Below are 13,673 nucleotides of genomic sequence, written 5' to 3'. Positions count from 1 at the left end.
CGCCGGGCGGGGCACAGCCGGTTCCAGCCGGTTCCACGAGCCCCACAGCAGAGCGCAGCTGAGCCCCTCAGCCAGGCTGGTAGCGCCTCTGTGAAAGAGTGTTTAGGGAAGGGCAGAATCCCACAAAGGTGGTGAAAGGGAATGGAAGGGCTCAAACAAATTAATTTCAAACAGTTATTAAGACTAAACTGTGATGTGATGTGTGAAAGCTTTGCTTGTGCTTTGCTTCATTTGTTTCTCAAGGACTCCTGACTTCTCAACTGTTTCCTTAGGTCTCTTTGTTTGTTTAGGTAAGATTGAAATGCTCGTTAGGCTCCCTACGTAAATCACTGATAGCAGACTGGAGGCCTTCAGTGGACGCTTAGGCAACTCCTAGAATGAGATAAGGGGCGCTCGAAGAGCTCGAAGAGACACAGAGACCCTGTTATAGGGAGGATGATTCTGGTGATTTAGGAGGGAGACACCTCGACTTTACTTCACAGCACATGCTCCGGAAAGAGGGTTAACTAGCGAACACTGTGAAGAAGACTACTTACTTCCGCCCCTGACCACCGAAGACCCTCACCCTATTTTCACTATGCATGCCTGGACTAGGTAAATAAATTCTGGGAACTCGTTATCATAAGACACTCCTTTCTAGGAAATCTAATGAATATGTACAATTTGTGTGTATGTAAACTGATGTCCCTTGCTAAGTCTTGGGAGCCCTTATGGTGGAGAATCCCCAGGGTGACCCCAGCGCTGCTAATAAAGAATAGCTGCTTAACAGTTATATTGGATTCTGACTGTTAATTTCTTTGTTTCAGTGGTGAGGAAAAAAGTGTGAGAAACAGCCCTGCAACCCCCAAGGTCGGACAGGGAGCGGGGGGAGGATGAGTCACTTCAGGCGCTGGAGCAGAGATCCATGATATGAATTGGATGAGAGCTCCCTAACACAAGCCAGCAGGTCCCCTCACATCTCTTCAATGAAGTGATGCAAATGACTTTCTAGCGCTTGCTGGTTACAAGCCACAGCAAAAAATATCTCAGGTAGGGGAGAGCACATATCTTTCTGAGGGAAATAACAATGTATATTTTGCCTTAATCTTTTAATGTGTGTGTTTGTATTTTAGATCTTCTGAAACAAGAAAGAAGAGAAGAGTGGTTGCTTAGGAGACAGAAAATATACAAGTATTAATATTTAATTCTCTTAACTGGTTCATTCACCTTTTGGTCATAATGCTTAAAGCACTTGACTGGAGTCTGAAGAGATGGAAAAACCTGACCCTCCCCACTAGACTTTGTAACAAAATCTCTGCAGGGAGTTTTTCCAGAAGGTGAATTACACTGGGAGTTAGGCTGCAGAGAGCAAGAGCCCAGCCACAGACCACAGTTTGCAATGAAAAAGCACATCAGTGCCCTGTGCTAGAAGCGAGGTAGGTACCTTAGTTACATTTTCTGGTCACTGGGCTGAGTACAGGTAGCCCTATTGGCCTCTTACTCAGTTTTCTTTTCCAAAGGCAGTGTGATATTTAATTAGCTAGTTTGTTTGTTTTTATAGTGGAAACAAATATTTGCAATATGCTTTGTGCAGTACAACATGTTACATCTGATGCAGCCTTACAGAATGTGGGTTCAGATGGATTTTTAAAATTTGCACAACTGGAGTTTGTTTTTCTGTTACTTGTCTGGACAGCTGATACTCTCTTGCACATACATCCACCCATGGTGTCTCCATGGTTTCTGCTGTACTTGAGGCTACTGAGAAATGCAGAAATTTTTTATTTGTGACATTTACTTTGCTGCTTTCCTTTAAGCGGCTTAAATTTTTGTCTGGGAGGCCAGGTAACTTATGGTGGTTGCATCCTGGGCAAAAAGAGCAAGTCCTCTAATGGTATCATAGTGGGATGACTGGTACTGCCAAGCAGCATGTCTTTCTGGAGAATATGTTCAGATACTTAATGCCTATATAGAAGTTATTTAGTGATTATATAGAAGTAATCTCTTCTATAGAATTCCTCACACTTCTTAAAAGATCATGGAAATATCTTCATACTTTAGGTTCAGTCTCCTCCCGTTATGGGTTGAGGGAAAGAGTTTATGAGGCTGTAGAAACTATCCTGTATGATCTTAGTGAAAAGGAACAGATACAAGTTTTGCAAGGGATTTGCTGCACACTGCTTAGTTGGTGGAGGACCATCAGTGGTCCACAGCAAAAACTGGCCAGAGCCAAGACATATGGACCAACCAGTCCTATCTGTTAAAGGAATTATCTGTGTTTTCTGATGCCAGAGGTTTTCTTTTATTCAGATGACTTTAAGTGCTTGGTAAGTATGCAAGATGGATAGGCAGAGGTGAAAACTTAGACCAGTTGGTTGGTGGGAAAAAAAGATTTTGGGCACAGAAAAGCCATTAAGGACCATGTGTCTTGGAAAAACTTGTCTTTTTTTTTTTTTTTTTTTTTTTTTTTTTTTTTTTTTCCCAGCTGTATCGTTTGGGTTGATCAAAGAAGTTGGTTCTCCCGGTCAGCAATCCCAAGGTCTGAAGCAGCATGCCTGGGAGCTATGTCTGAAGCTTTTGCCACTTTCCTTGCTTGGTTGGCTCCAACTCTGTGTTTTGGCTTTGAGGCAAAAAATTTGGAGCATCACAGCAGGTAAAAGGACAGTTGTTACACAGAAAGATCTTGAAAGCCCTAGAGCCTACTAGGTGGGAATTTCTTCCATTCTGCAGTTCCTGCAGAACTTAACACTGAGGCTGTTCCTGAGAGGTCCTTTCTGTGGCCCAGAGGTGGGCAGACCTGTGCTATATGTAGCTTGCTTCAGCAAGATTGCTCTGAGTCACAGGCTGTTTGTGAGTACGCAGGGTTTGACTACCTGCCTCTTCCCTGAGCATGTTGAGAAAACGGCTTATGGGCTGGATGGCCCAACCAAGCAACTTTAAGCATGGTAGTGGTTTATAATCCAAGGTACCACAAAAGATACTTTCTCACCTTGCAAAGCTTCCTACTTATTTATTTACTTATTTCCTGTGTGCAATTAGAATATTAAAATCAATACTGTTATTCACCTGAGTATATCCTATTTGACAGAAACAAGGATTGCAGAATCAGGTCCTTATCTGAATTATTTAGAATATAAGTTTGTATAAATCAGGGACTAAATCAATTACAGTCACGGGAGATGAACCAGAAACCTTTCTGTGTTCCGATGCAAAAAGAGTGAGAGCTCTTTTTTTTTTAATTAGACTTTATAGCACCTACTTGTACCCTTGGCAATTCAACTGAACTTAACCAAACTGAGATCTCATCAGGTTTTAATTGTGTGATTATAGCATTATTAAAATAAGCTATCAAACGGCCCTCAAAACAATCCTATGTCCCCTAGTACCAGGGGTTCATAAAGACATATAATCTCTAAATGCCTGAGCACAAATTAGTCTGGGTTGGGTGGATAAGCAGAGAAAAGGTTGTCTTGTGGTAATACACAGTCGTAGGAAATTGTTCTTTAAACATTCTGGTTTTAGTCTGCAGCTGGCAGTTCATCTTCACCTGCAACCTATCCTTTCTTACTAGGTTTTTGATCAGTCAGGGACGTTATGTAATTCTGTGTCACGTAGCCTGGGGCATTTTCACACGCCTCTGCAGGGTAGACCAGTCTGATTGCAATTTGTAAATTCACAATTTAGGCAAATTGTTATGTAACTGCAATAAAATGTCTAATCTCCCTTTGCCCAAAGCTGTTACACATGGCTGGATTCCTGGTGAGTGCAAAGTGGTTAAATTGAAGGCAGCGGAAATTATGCTGCTCGGTACCAGCTGAGAATCCAGGCCACAATGTATGTGGAAATCATAAAGCCTCTGCTCTGGTTTGGGGTATTTTCTCACATTTTAGTGTTTTGTTCTTACATATGGCTCTACAGTCACTCCTGAGTTCTACTGTCTGAGTGAGACCAGGATTGAATTTTTCTATCAGCTTGCATATATATATATATATACACGCATGTTAAAAAGTAACTCTTGCTCTCTACAGTAGGAAACCGAGGAAAGGTGTAAGAATCCATTTGTTTTTTGGATGGATGATGAAGGCAGATGCACCTGAAGAAAGTGAGGTGGACAGGGCTCTGGCTGCTGCTGAGACTTGTGATTTATCAAGAGGCCTGTGGTGGTTCCTCGAGCATGGGGAGGTAAGCATACTCCAGAGTCACACCCTGGTTTTGCCGTTATTGTTGCGATAATGAGCCCTTGGAATTGTTGCCTCAGAGGCTCTGGTGTGTTCAGAGGCTGCAGTGCTGGTGTTTTCACTGTCAAACCTTCAGTGAACTGAGTGGAGCTGAATGATTTTTCCCACCTCCACTACAGCTCAACTATAGACAAGAGCAGAATGTGCTGCCTGCAGCCATTAGAGTCTACAGCACCCGGAGTTCAGGGCAAGTGGAAGCTGAAATGCCAGTGGGTGAGCTGGCTGCCTGAGGGAGTTCATGAGTTTACAGAAGTGTTTTGAGTAGAACTGGGATGAAGGAATTGAGGTTGCAATATAGATGTGTCAAAAACAATCTAAACATGGCTGAATGAGCACATTCAGAAGAAGAGCTTAAAATTAGTATTTACCTGTGCTGGTGGTAGTATTTTATTTTGTAACTCTTCAGTGAGAGCAGAATTGCAGCAGTTAAATGGATGACAAGGGTTAACATTTTTAAGGCCTTTGATTCTGCTTTTGTCCTTCCTACTTGTTAGATCTAAAGTACCTTTTCAGCTACCAAGCTGTAACCCGCAGCAGGTCTGTGCTATCATCTTAGATCCTTCTAGAAATAAAAGAAAGGAATTTATGTAATCTGTAAATAAACTTTCTCTCATGCTATAGATGATACTGTATCCTGAGCTCCTACTAAAACACCATTGAATAATGAGCATTGTGTGTTTATATATATTTTTTCACTATCCATTCTCACTTAATTCTGAGCCTTAAATATGTATCTGGAATAGAAAGGATATTTATTGCAACATTGTGAAAGTTCTACAGGTGCTTTGTTAATTTTTAGATAAAACAACACACAGCCTTTTATTAAATACTAATAATATTGTATTTCCCGTAGTATTTCTTTAAATCCTTCCTATGTTAAGTGATACATATTCTTTTTCACAACTAGCTATATGAGAAATGCTGGGGGTAATTTGGGGTTGCATCGTGCACACGTGCCTTTGTGAAACCAACAGACCTGCGGCCTGTGCTCCCACCAGGGGGCAGGACGAGACAAAAATTAAGGAGCTCGAAGGGGAAGAAACCCAAGGGCTCTGCTTTTAATCCTGTCGTCCCCCGCCCATTTCTACAAAAACACAACCTCTGCAGCTGTATGACTGAGTGAAAGCAAGTCTTCTGTTTTTTTGGAGGGGAGTTATGTAAACAATGCTTGGCTTCTGCTTCAGTGAATATATACGTATTGCTGCTTCTGAGATACTGTTATGTCCTTACAAACAGAAGTCCTGTGATCTAGTTACAAAAGCATTTTTAAACTACATAAAGCTATATAGTAAATCTGTATGTTTCCCATCTTGTAAAAAACAGTTTTAAATCCCCTCTGCAGCATTTTAGCTATTATTTTTCTTAAACACAATTTGAAGATAATCCTAGACACTACAATTCAAGACTCTAGCATTATATTGTCCTTTGTAAAAACAACATAGTAGGAGCCTGAGGCTTATGCCATGCCCAATTACAGGAGAACTCTGACGTCTTAAGTGTTTCTTGTGTCTAGGAATAATGCAGAAGGCAGCCTTCTTTCTAAGGTACTGCAGTGACCCACTTGTGCTGTGATGGAAGGGGACTGCTGACTGAAGCCTGTTTAGCCCAACCATAAATCAGATAGCTGTGAGGAGCAAAAACTATTGCAAAAACTAGGTTTGTTCATAAAAGTGGATGTGCTTGTAAGGAATGCTGTTCATAATTAATCACAGCCTAATCCCAGATGATGAGTACTCATCTCTGAGCAAGAAGATCGTGAAAGACTTTTTGGTAATTACACCACAGAATTTATTATCTGTAAAAGGAGATGAATCATCTGAGAATAGAAATTTATCAGCTAGTTCCCAGGCCACTCCAAATCTACAGCTGAGGTGGGAAGCCTGTAGCTGTTACCTCTGGGTTGCTCACAGCGATGATTTTACACGTATGCTACCAGAGGTACAAATCACCAGGCACCAGAAACCACGGTGAGAGTTAACTGGGTTTTCATTCATCATAGCTTTGTACAGGAACACCCTGGCAAAGGGTGAAAAGGCAATTTGAAATTGACAGTATGCTTAGCGTTGCTGCAGGATCTCCTGGGTTTAAGGAATGTGTTTCAGCTGTTACCAGCAAAGCAAGACCCCGCCTTGCTTAAGAGAAAGAGGTTCTCTCTATCACCTGTAATTAGAGACTCCACTAACTTGAGTATCTCTGGAGCTTTTGTTTTTCATTTAAACTTTATGCTTCGGTATTGCATTTGGCTTGAGAGATAAATCATTCAGGTGGGTCAACTATGTCAAACAGGTAGCTAGAATAAATACAGATGTGGAAGGTCTGAATGCTCAGAGATGTAGATAACTTCATGGAGGCCTGGCATATACTGTTTCTTACCTAGCACTTCTGAATTGAAACTGTGAATCTCATCATGGTCCTCTGCACTGTCAAAGCGTAAACCACCACTTTTGGGTGGTGGTGGGTTGTACTGAAGAATTTTACAGGAAGTGATCACAGTGCAGGAGTCAAGTAGCAACTCTGTCGCAATGCCATGATTGTGATCATCTTCCAGTTCTCTTCCAAAGCTGCCAGAGACTTAGAGTATGTTTCTTCTATATCCTTGGGATTTCTTTCTTATATCAATAATCAGAATTAGGGGAAAAGAAATTAAAAGTCCAGAGTCTGGAATGCTTCAGAATCTGTATGTGTAAGAGATTACACTTTTGGCTTTTACACAGACATGTCATAGACTCAGACTCATGCAGGTTGGGTGGGACCCAGGATCCAGTCCAACCCACTTCTCAGAGCAGGGTCAATACTGAGTTCAAAGTAGGTTTCTCAGTGTTTTGAAAACCTCCAAGTGTGCTACCTGGGCAACCTCTTCCACTGCTTCATGTCCTGTCACTGTCAAAACCTGTTTTCCTAATGTCAGGTCAGAACCTCCCATTTTAGTTCATCTCTGTTGTCTCTCATTCTCCTGCCAGACATCTCTGCAAAAAGCTTTATCTTCCCAAGAACCTTGTTGCAGTTATTGAAAGGCTCCGTTAAGTTGCCCTAAACCTTCTGTATCTGTGCTGTGGAGGTGAATGTTTGTGTTCCTGTATTTTCAGTGTGACTATAACACATAATTGTGATACCATGTTTGGTTATTTTCTATAGATTTAGATGGAATCAAAGATACTGCTAAAAGTTATGGATCAGCTTATGGTAACTTCCCCTTAAACAGACACAAATAGATATCCTATTTTAATATAAATATACAAAGTATCTCTATGTATAACTTACAGGCATTTATTACTATTATAATATATTTTATATATTTTAAGCAAGATAAACATACTTTATAAATTATATAATTATATAATTTTTTTATCTACCATTTCTCAAGTGCTTTAAGCAATTTTTATAATACTACGCTAAAACTTCTTCACAAATCTCACATATTTAATGCAGAGAAGTAGTAACTTGTATCAAACAGCTCTGGTCTGGTAGGACTAGAATTGAAAATTTTCCGGTCTTATAAATAGAGTGAAGATGAAATATTTTACTATTATTACTGGCCTCATTCATTCCAACATCATGAGTCAGCCCCCCAGAAAGAGAGTAAAAACATTTATTAAGATTCTTTTTATTTCCTTCATTTTTGCTTATAATTCTCTGTGTTTCATGTTTTAAGCTTTCCCCACTGGCTACTGGAGTTAAAAACTTAACAATTTTCTGCTGCTGAGCAATTTAAAGGGGCTAAAATGAAGGGGCAGTGAGGGAATCTCTGAATACTTTATTTGAAGGGGAACAGATGAAGGTCTGTGAAAGGCAAACTGAAAAAAGTACTAAAGGGAAAAATTTCTTCAGGCATATTAGTATGCACTAACTTCCAGAGGTATAAATATCCACACAAAGCAGAAGCCAGAAACAATGCTTTTACTAATTTTTTCCTCAGTAGAACAATTCAGAAAGTGGCTTTGTGTGTGGGAGTTTCACAGTTGGCTGAAACACAAAGTCAGGAAGTTTTTCAGCTAAAAACATTTGGCAGAAAACTGAATTTTTTTAAAAGCAGCTGCAGAGACAGTTCTGTTTTGCAAGTGGCTTATGTCTCATTTTCCTCCCTTGGGTTGTGTGAGGCTGGGCTGCATGGTGCTCTTGCAGTGGTAACATGGGGTTCACCATGGTGCTGCGCAGAAAGCACTGGCAGCCATTGGTGTGTCTCACTGGTCTGTATTTCCACATCAGATGATAAGTTAAAACAGGTAGTATATGAACTTATAAGTACTTACATACAGGGCAAATACAGTTCTGTTATGTGACAGTGAAATATATTAATATGTCTAAAGCATGCCTAAGTAATAAAAGTAAGTCCAAGCTCTGAATTAGAAATCTAAAATCAGATTCAGGTTAGTGAAATAAATCTATGGGGTTACCCTGAATATAGTGGAGGTCAGAACTTGTCTCAGATTCAGTGGTAAACAAAAATGAAGAGAATACTGAAAGCATGCACACTATTGTCATAATTGCCTGTATTTCTTGAAGGTGTATATTTCAATGACCAAACCTGCATTTTATCCTTTCAGAAACTTTTTTTTTTAATGGTAATATCTCAGTTTTAAGTTCATGTCAGAATATTAAGCTATTTAAGCTTATTAGCTAACAATCAGGTATTCAGAAAGTTAAAACAAGACTGTCTATTTTTAATAAGGCTGTAATCTCTGATGAATCAAATGTCATGATCTTAAATTTTGAATGTGATTCTCAATTATTTATCTTACTGTACTTTATAAGTTTTCTTATTAGATAATTGTTACAGACACTAAATGGATGTCTTCCAGGAACAATCAGTTAATAACTTTAAGTAAATGAAAGGACTGTCTTTCCACTGAAAACTGCCGGAAGGAAGCCAACATACATTTGATGTACACAATTTAGTGGAGTTGAATTTCTTCTTTTTATTTTCCTTTTTTTTTTTTACTGTTTCTTCATCCACATATTCTTATTTTTTTTAAGTGTCTAGACCATATTTTATAAAATAATTTGTTACTCTGTTGTTAATTTAAAATTATTGACAGGAGAAACTAGAGGCTGAATATCAAAGTACGTAACTACATTGGCAGGAAGATCAGGTTAGATTTAATGTATGTTGTTGTGAGTTGCTGTTCCCAGTGAACAGATTCTGATGAGGTATCTGGCTGGTGTCAGGAGTTAAGGAATAATTATGCTGCTATGCATCTTTTTTTGGTCTAATGTGGCTACTTCCAGGAATGAAGGAGGTGAAATGTGCTGAGTCCATCTCTTTGCACAGGGGTGATTGCAAAAACATGATCTAACCTCACCTATGTTGCCTAGGTACAGTTAATTAATGTGTGATGGATGCAATTTATGTTTTTTCTAAAGCCAGTTATAATATGGAATTTTGAATCAGTTAAGATACTTTGCAGCAAATGGCAACTTGTAGGAAAAAATAGAATGATGAACTGAAGAAAAGAGAATCTGAGAATAACAGTATAAAATTTCTCCTTGATTTAATCGTGATTATGACAGTGAACTCAAAGTTTCTTCAGAGCCCTTATATGTATTGCTTTTTCATCTGAGAATCTCAGGAGTGCTAGAAACATTAATTAATTAACCTTCTTAATTTTGTGAAAGAAGATTGGTAATTATTAGAAGATACTCATTTTAGAGTGGTAAGACGAGACACAGAGAAGTTAAGTAGTGTACATAATGTTAAATACTTTGGTAGTATCTGAAATAGTTACAGTGTGAATTCTGACAGGTAGAGTTGGGATCTGAGAAGAATCTAAAAAAATTGGCCGCCTTGAGGATATCTTAGATTGAGAACAAGAAATACTTTTCTAATCTTAATACTCTTGTTCTTTTAGCTATTGGACCTAAAAACTGTCAAACATTAGTTGAACAGCAATCTGAATTTCAGTAGCTATAGGAACAGATGTAAATACAAATATCTCTTATGATGAATTAACTTCTAATTGATATTTTTCTAAACTTCTTTGGATCAAAAAAATTCCAAGAAAGTCTTGGCTTCTCAAGTATTTTTCTAACATTTATAATACAGACAGAAGCCTTACAAGATGAGTACAGCTAATGGCTTATGTAGTAGTAGGCAACATTTTCTTGAAGAAGTCTTTGCTTTAGAGCAGTGGCTTGAGGGAGCCTCAGTCATTATTTTTAAAGCTGATGTTAATACCACTGGGAAATGTATGAATTCTTCCTGATGTGAGAGCAATATTTTAGATCGTAAAAAGAGAGATTAAAATACAGACAAAAATGTAAAAGATGATGTGGAATCTGGTGTGTTTTAATGAAGAAAAAACTCACGGTCAGCACTCAAAGCTTATGTGAGGATAAACTAGATCCTACAGGAGGTACCCGGAGAGGGGAAAGGAGCTCCAAAAAATTCCTGTAATGCAGCTAAGAGTAGTTATTTAAATTTATTGCTATGTTCAGTGACAACTATTGTTATACTGAGAAGAAAAAAATGAAGCAATGATTACAGTTATTTCTCCTTAGGTGATTGTGTTTGATTTTTGATCTGATGCTTTGACTCACTTCCTTTGTCCTCTAACCTACAGACAGGCTGTACAAGCCCAGCCAAAGGAGAGAAAAGGCAATCTCTGTTCCTCCCCATATCTGTAGATGTGATCGTGGGGTAAGGATACTCTTAGAACTTGGGACTAGTCATCTGCAGCTTCAGTGACAATGAAAACAATACCAGCTGTACAGTTTGCAGGGAGGGCCTAAAGCTGTTGTGTTACTGTGGCCAGGAGGAGAGAGATTGTACTGTACACCTGCAATATACATGTACTCTCATTAATTGGGAGATCATGAGGGAACAGGGTTTGACAGATTTCCAGATTATCTTTGCTGTGTCCACACATTGAGCATTATCTTTCTACTGCTGAAAGAGAAGTGGCTGAGAAGTTAGCTGATTTTTACTGTATGATAAATTTACATGCAGGCCTGAAGAGCTGCACATTTGCACTTGGCTACACTGGAGTGCATTCCACCTTGTTCAGTTCCTCCCTCTGTGGTCTGATGAGGCTGTTTCAGAGCCCTTCAGCTTTGATTTCATGTGCATCTGCTTTTCTTCTCAGCCTCATCAAGGTGTGGATTAGAACACTCTTCATTAAATACCTTATACAGATGATTAGCTCCAGCCTTGATGACTAAGAGAGAATTCTTCCCTGGGTGAAAAAAGTGCAGTGTAGATGTAATGTACTCTTTCCTCAGGGCAAATGGGAATGCAGGATGTGACGATAATCTATAGATAGATACATACGTATTATGGGGTAGGAATGTCCTTCAGTTCTTTCCCCCTGTATCTTTAATTTCTTTAGTAACTTTAGTTGTGTGTGTAAAGTATTTTATAAAATAAATGTATTTAATGTTGGTTTAACTGAGAAAATGGAGAGGAAAAAATAAAAGACATAAATCTAGCAGAAAGGCTATAAATATCTTCTTGGCTTGCAGATATCTTCTTCAGCGCTGTTTCCATGGAAATTATTTATAGTGCCTGGAGGGAGCGAAGTGCAGGTCACAGATCCACAGAGCTACAGTAGGCTCTCAGCCCAGTTAGGCAGAATCTGACAACAACAAATGGGAATGTCTTTGAATGGAGCTCTTCAGCTTTCAGAGGAAAACGTAATCTCTTATAAAAATGTGGCTTTGAAAGAAAAATATTAATCTCTATGGCAGTTTGGGGTGAAATTGGAACCAAGAGCTGTCAGTTTTCATAATGAAAACAGCTTCAAACTCTCTTCTCCCCATTCCCCCTCCTCTTACTGCTTGAAGTCATTAAGGGTTTCATCACATTTATTAGAGCAGAATTCTAAGTACCATTTTGGATAATCACTGTGTATTCCAGTTTGGCTAATTATTTTAACTCTTGAATGCCTACCTGGGAGATGCTGAAACAGCACAAAAGACAAATCTGGCAAATGCTGTGGATATTGCGTTATCAAGGAGCATACTCTGCATTTTATTTACTTCAAAATATATTTTATATAAAATATCTAAACATATGGAAATTTTTAATATATTTATGTGTGTATTTATGTATATTAGATATATGTATTTTTTTTCTTCTCCAAAAGAGAAGAATACATTATATAACAATTTGTATGGCAGCCTTTCGTGGATATGAATACTTCCTGTAAAGAATTTGTAAAGAGGGGTGAACAGATATATGGACTGCAGTTTGAATTAGAGTATCAATCTTTCATTTTGTCACAAATTACTTGGCAGTATTAATGCAGTATTAAGGAGTTTCTTATCCCTTTCTGTCAAGAAAAAAACACTTAGGGGCATTTGAATCATACAGTGTATAGCCCAGCCCACACTGAAGACAAAGATATAGATCCCCTCTCGTTGCCCTGAAACAGAACGGGATGGTGACTGGGGTACTGAGGCCTGCCTTGATTTGCAGTCAGAACAGTGTGAAATGGGTACGGCATGTTGGTCATCGGTTCTCAAATGCACTGCAGAAAGATGAATTTTAAGCAAGGAAACTGTATGATCAAGGCAGAGGTCCTTCCAAGAACATTTGTTTTCCAGCTGTTTATAGTTGGCTTTCTGTAGGCAAGGTCTAGTGACTGTATTTTCTGTCTGTGGTTTCTACAGCATGAGTCTGTTATTGGTCTATTAGCAAAAAAAGTGAAAATGTTTTAAATTTTTCTCTTTAAGAATTTTGAAGCCAGAAGAATTTTTTATTCTTATCATTAACTTTTTTTTTAAAAAAGAAAGATTGATTTGTTTCTTAATCTCTTTCTTGTTAGTCTATTAGAGAATAACGAATACTCCCTATTAGTCTTCAAAGATTAGGATATGCTATGTGGCCTCTGCAGGCTCTCTGTGAACCAGATACTGTGGAAATAGCTGCAGTATAAGAGTGTGTGACCAGGCATTGTTTTTTCCATTTTGTTGGAGAAGTGCGAGGTGTTCAATATGATAGTAAGTCACTTCAGAATGACTTCATGTGTATTCCAGGAAAAAATAAACACAAGAGGAAGATAATGATATGGAGTGTCCTAATAATTTTTTTTGTTAGGATGGTAAATGTTTACAATAAGAATGTTAATATTTCTCATTTGATTCTGTTCTCATTCAACTTTGAATTCTTGTAGATACTGTGGTACAGTGCATTTCCAGTGGTTACTTCAAAATGTAAATGACAGTGAATATTAGTAATCACTCTGAAGTGTTTAACTAGAAGCTCTACATGTATAAATCCAATACAAATTGTTTTAGCCAAAACCCTGACTTTAGGTCTTGCTTACAACTAATTTTCAGGTTTGGTTTAGTGTCTGAAAGCTTCTGCCTACTGTAAAGTGATACACTTTCCTGTAACTTCTTAGCCAAGTGAACTGTGAAAATTTGGAGATACTGAAGGGGTGTTGAAGACATGCCATGTCTGCTGGTTGTATGAAGCAGGTAACTTTTAAGATGTGCTAAGTGCAGTGACAAGATTCATTA

General features: G+C 38.5%; 1 long non-coding RNA gene across 2 annotated transcripts in view; it reads left to right on the top strand.

Annotated features, from left to right (window-relative positions):
- Nucleotides 1-211: 211 nt before the first annotated feature.
- The window catches only part of LOC141926572 (uncharacterized), a 72,102-nt gene continuing 58,640 nt past the window's right edge, over nt 212-13,673 (top strand). For both annotated transcript variants that reach the window (XR_012624152.1, XR_012624153.1), the window contains exons 1-5: nt 212-594; nt 807-1,029; nt 1,113-1,415; nt 2,465-2,632; nt 4,008-4,161. This is a non-coding gene — a long non-coding RNA (uncharacterized LOC141926572). The remainder of the gene's footprint in view (nt 595-806; nt 1,030-1,112; nt 1,416-2,464; nt 2,633-4,007; nt 4,162-13,673) is intronic.

Source organism: Strix aluco, chromosome 8, assembly GCF_031877795.1.
Source record: "Strix aluco isolate bStrAlu1 chromosome 8, bStrAlu1.hap1, whole genome shotgun sequence".
Taxonomy (NCBI): domain Eukaryota; kingdom Metazoa; phylum Chordata; class Aves; order Strigiformes; family Strigidae; genus Strix; species Strix aluco.
Note: the sequence above shows the minus strand (reverse complement) of the source record. Positions and strands in the feature narration are given on the sequence as shown.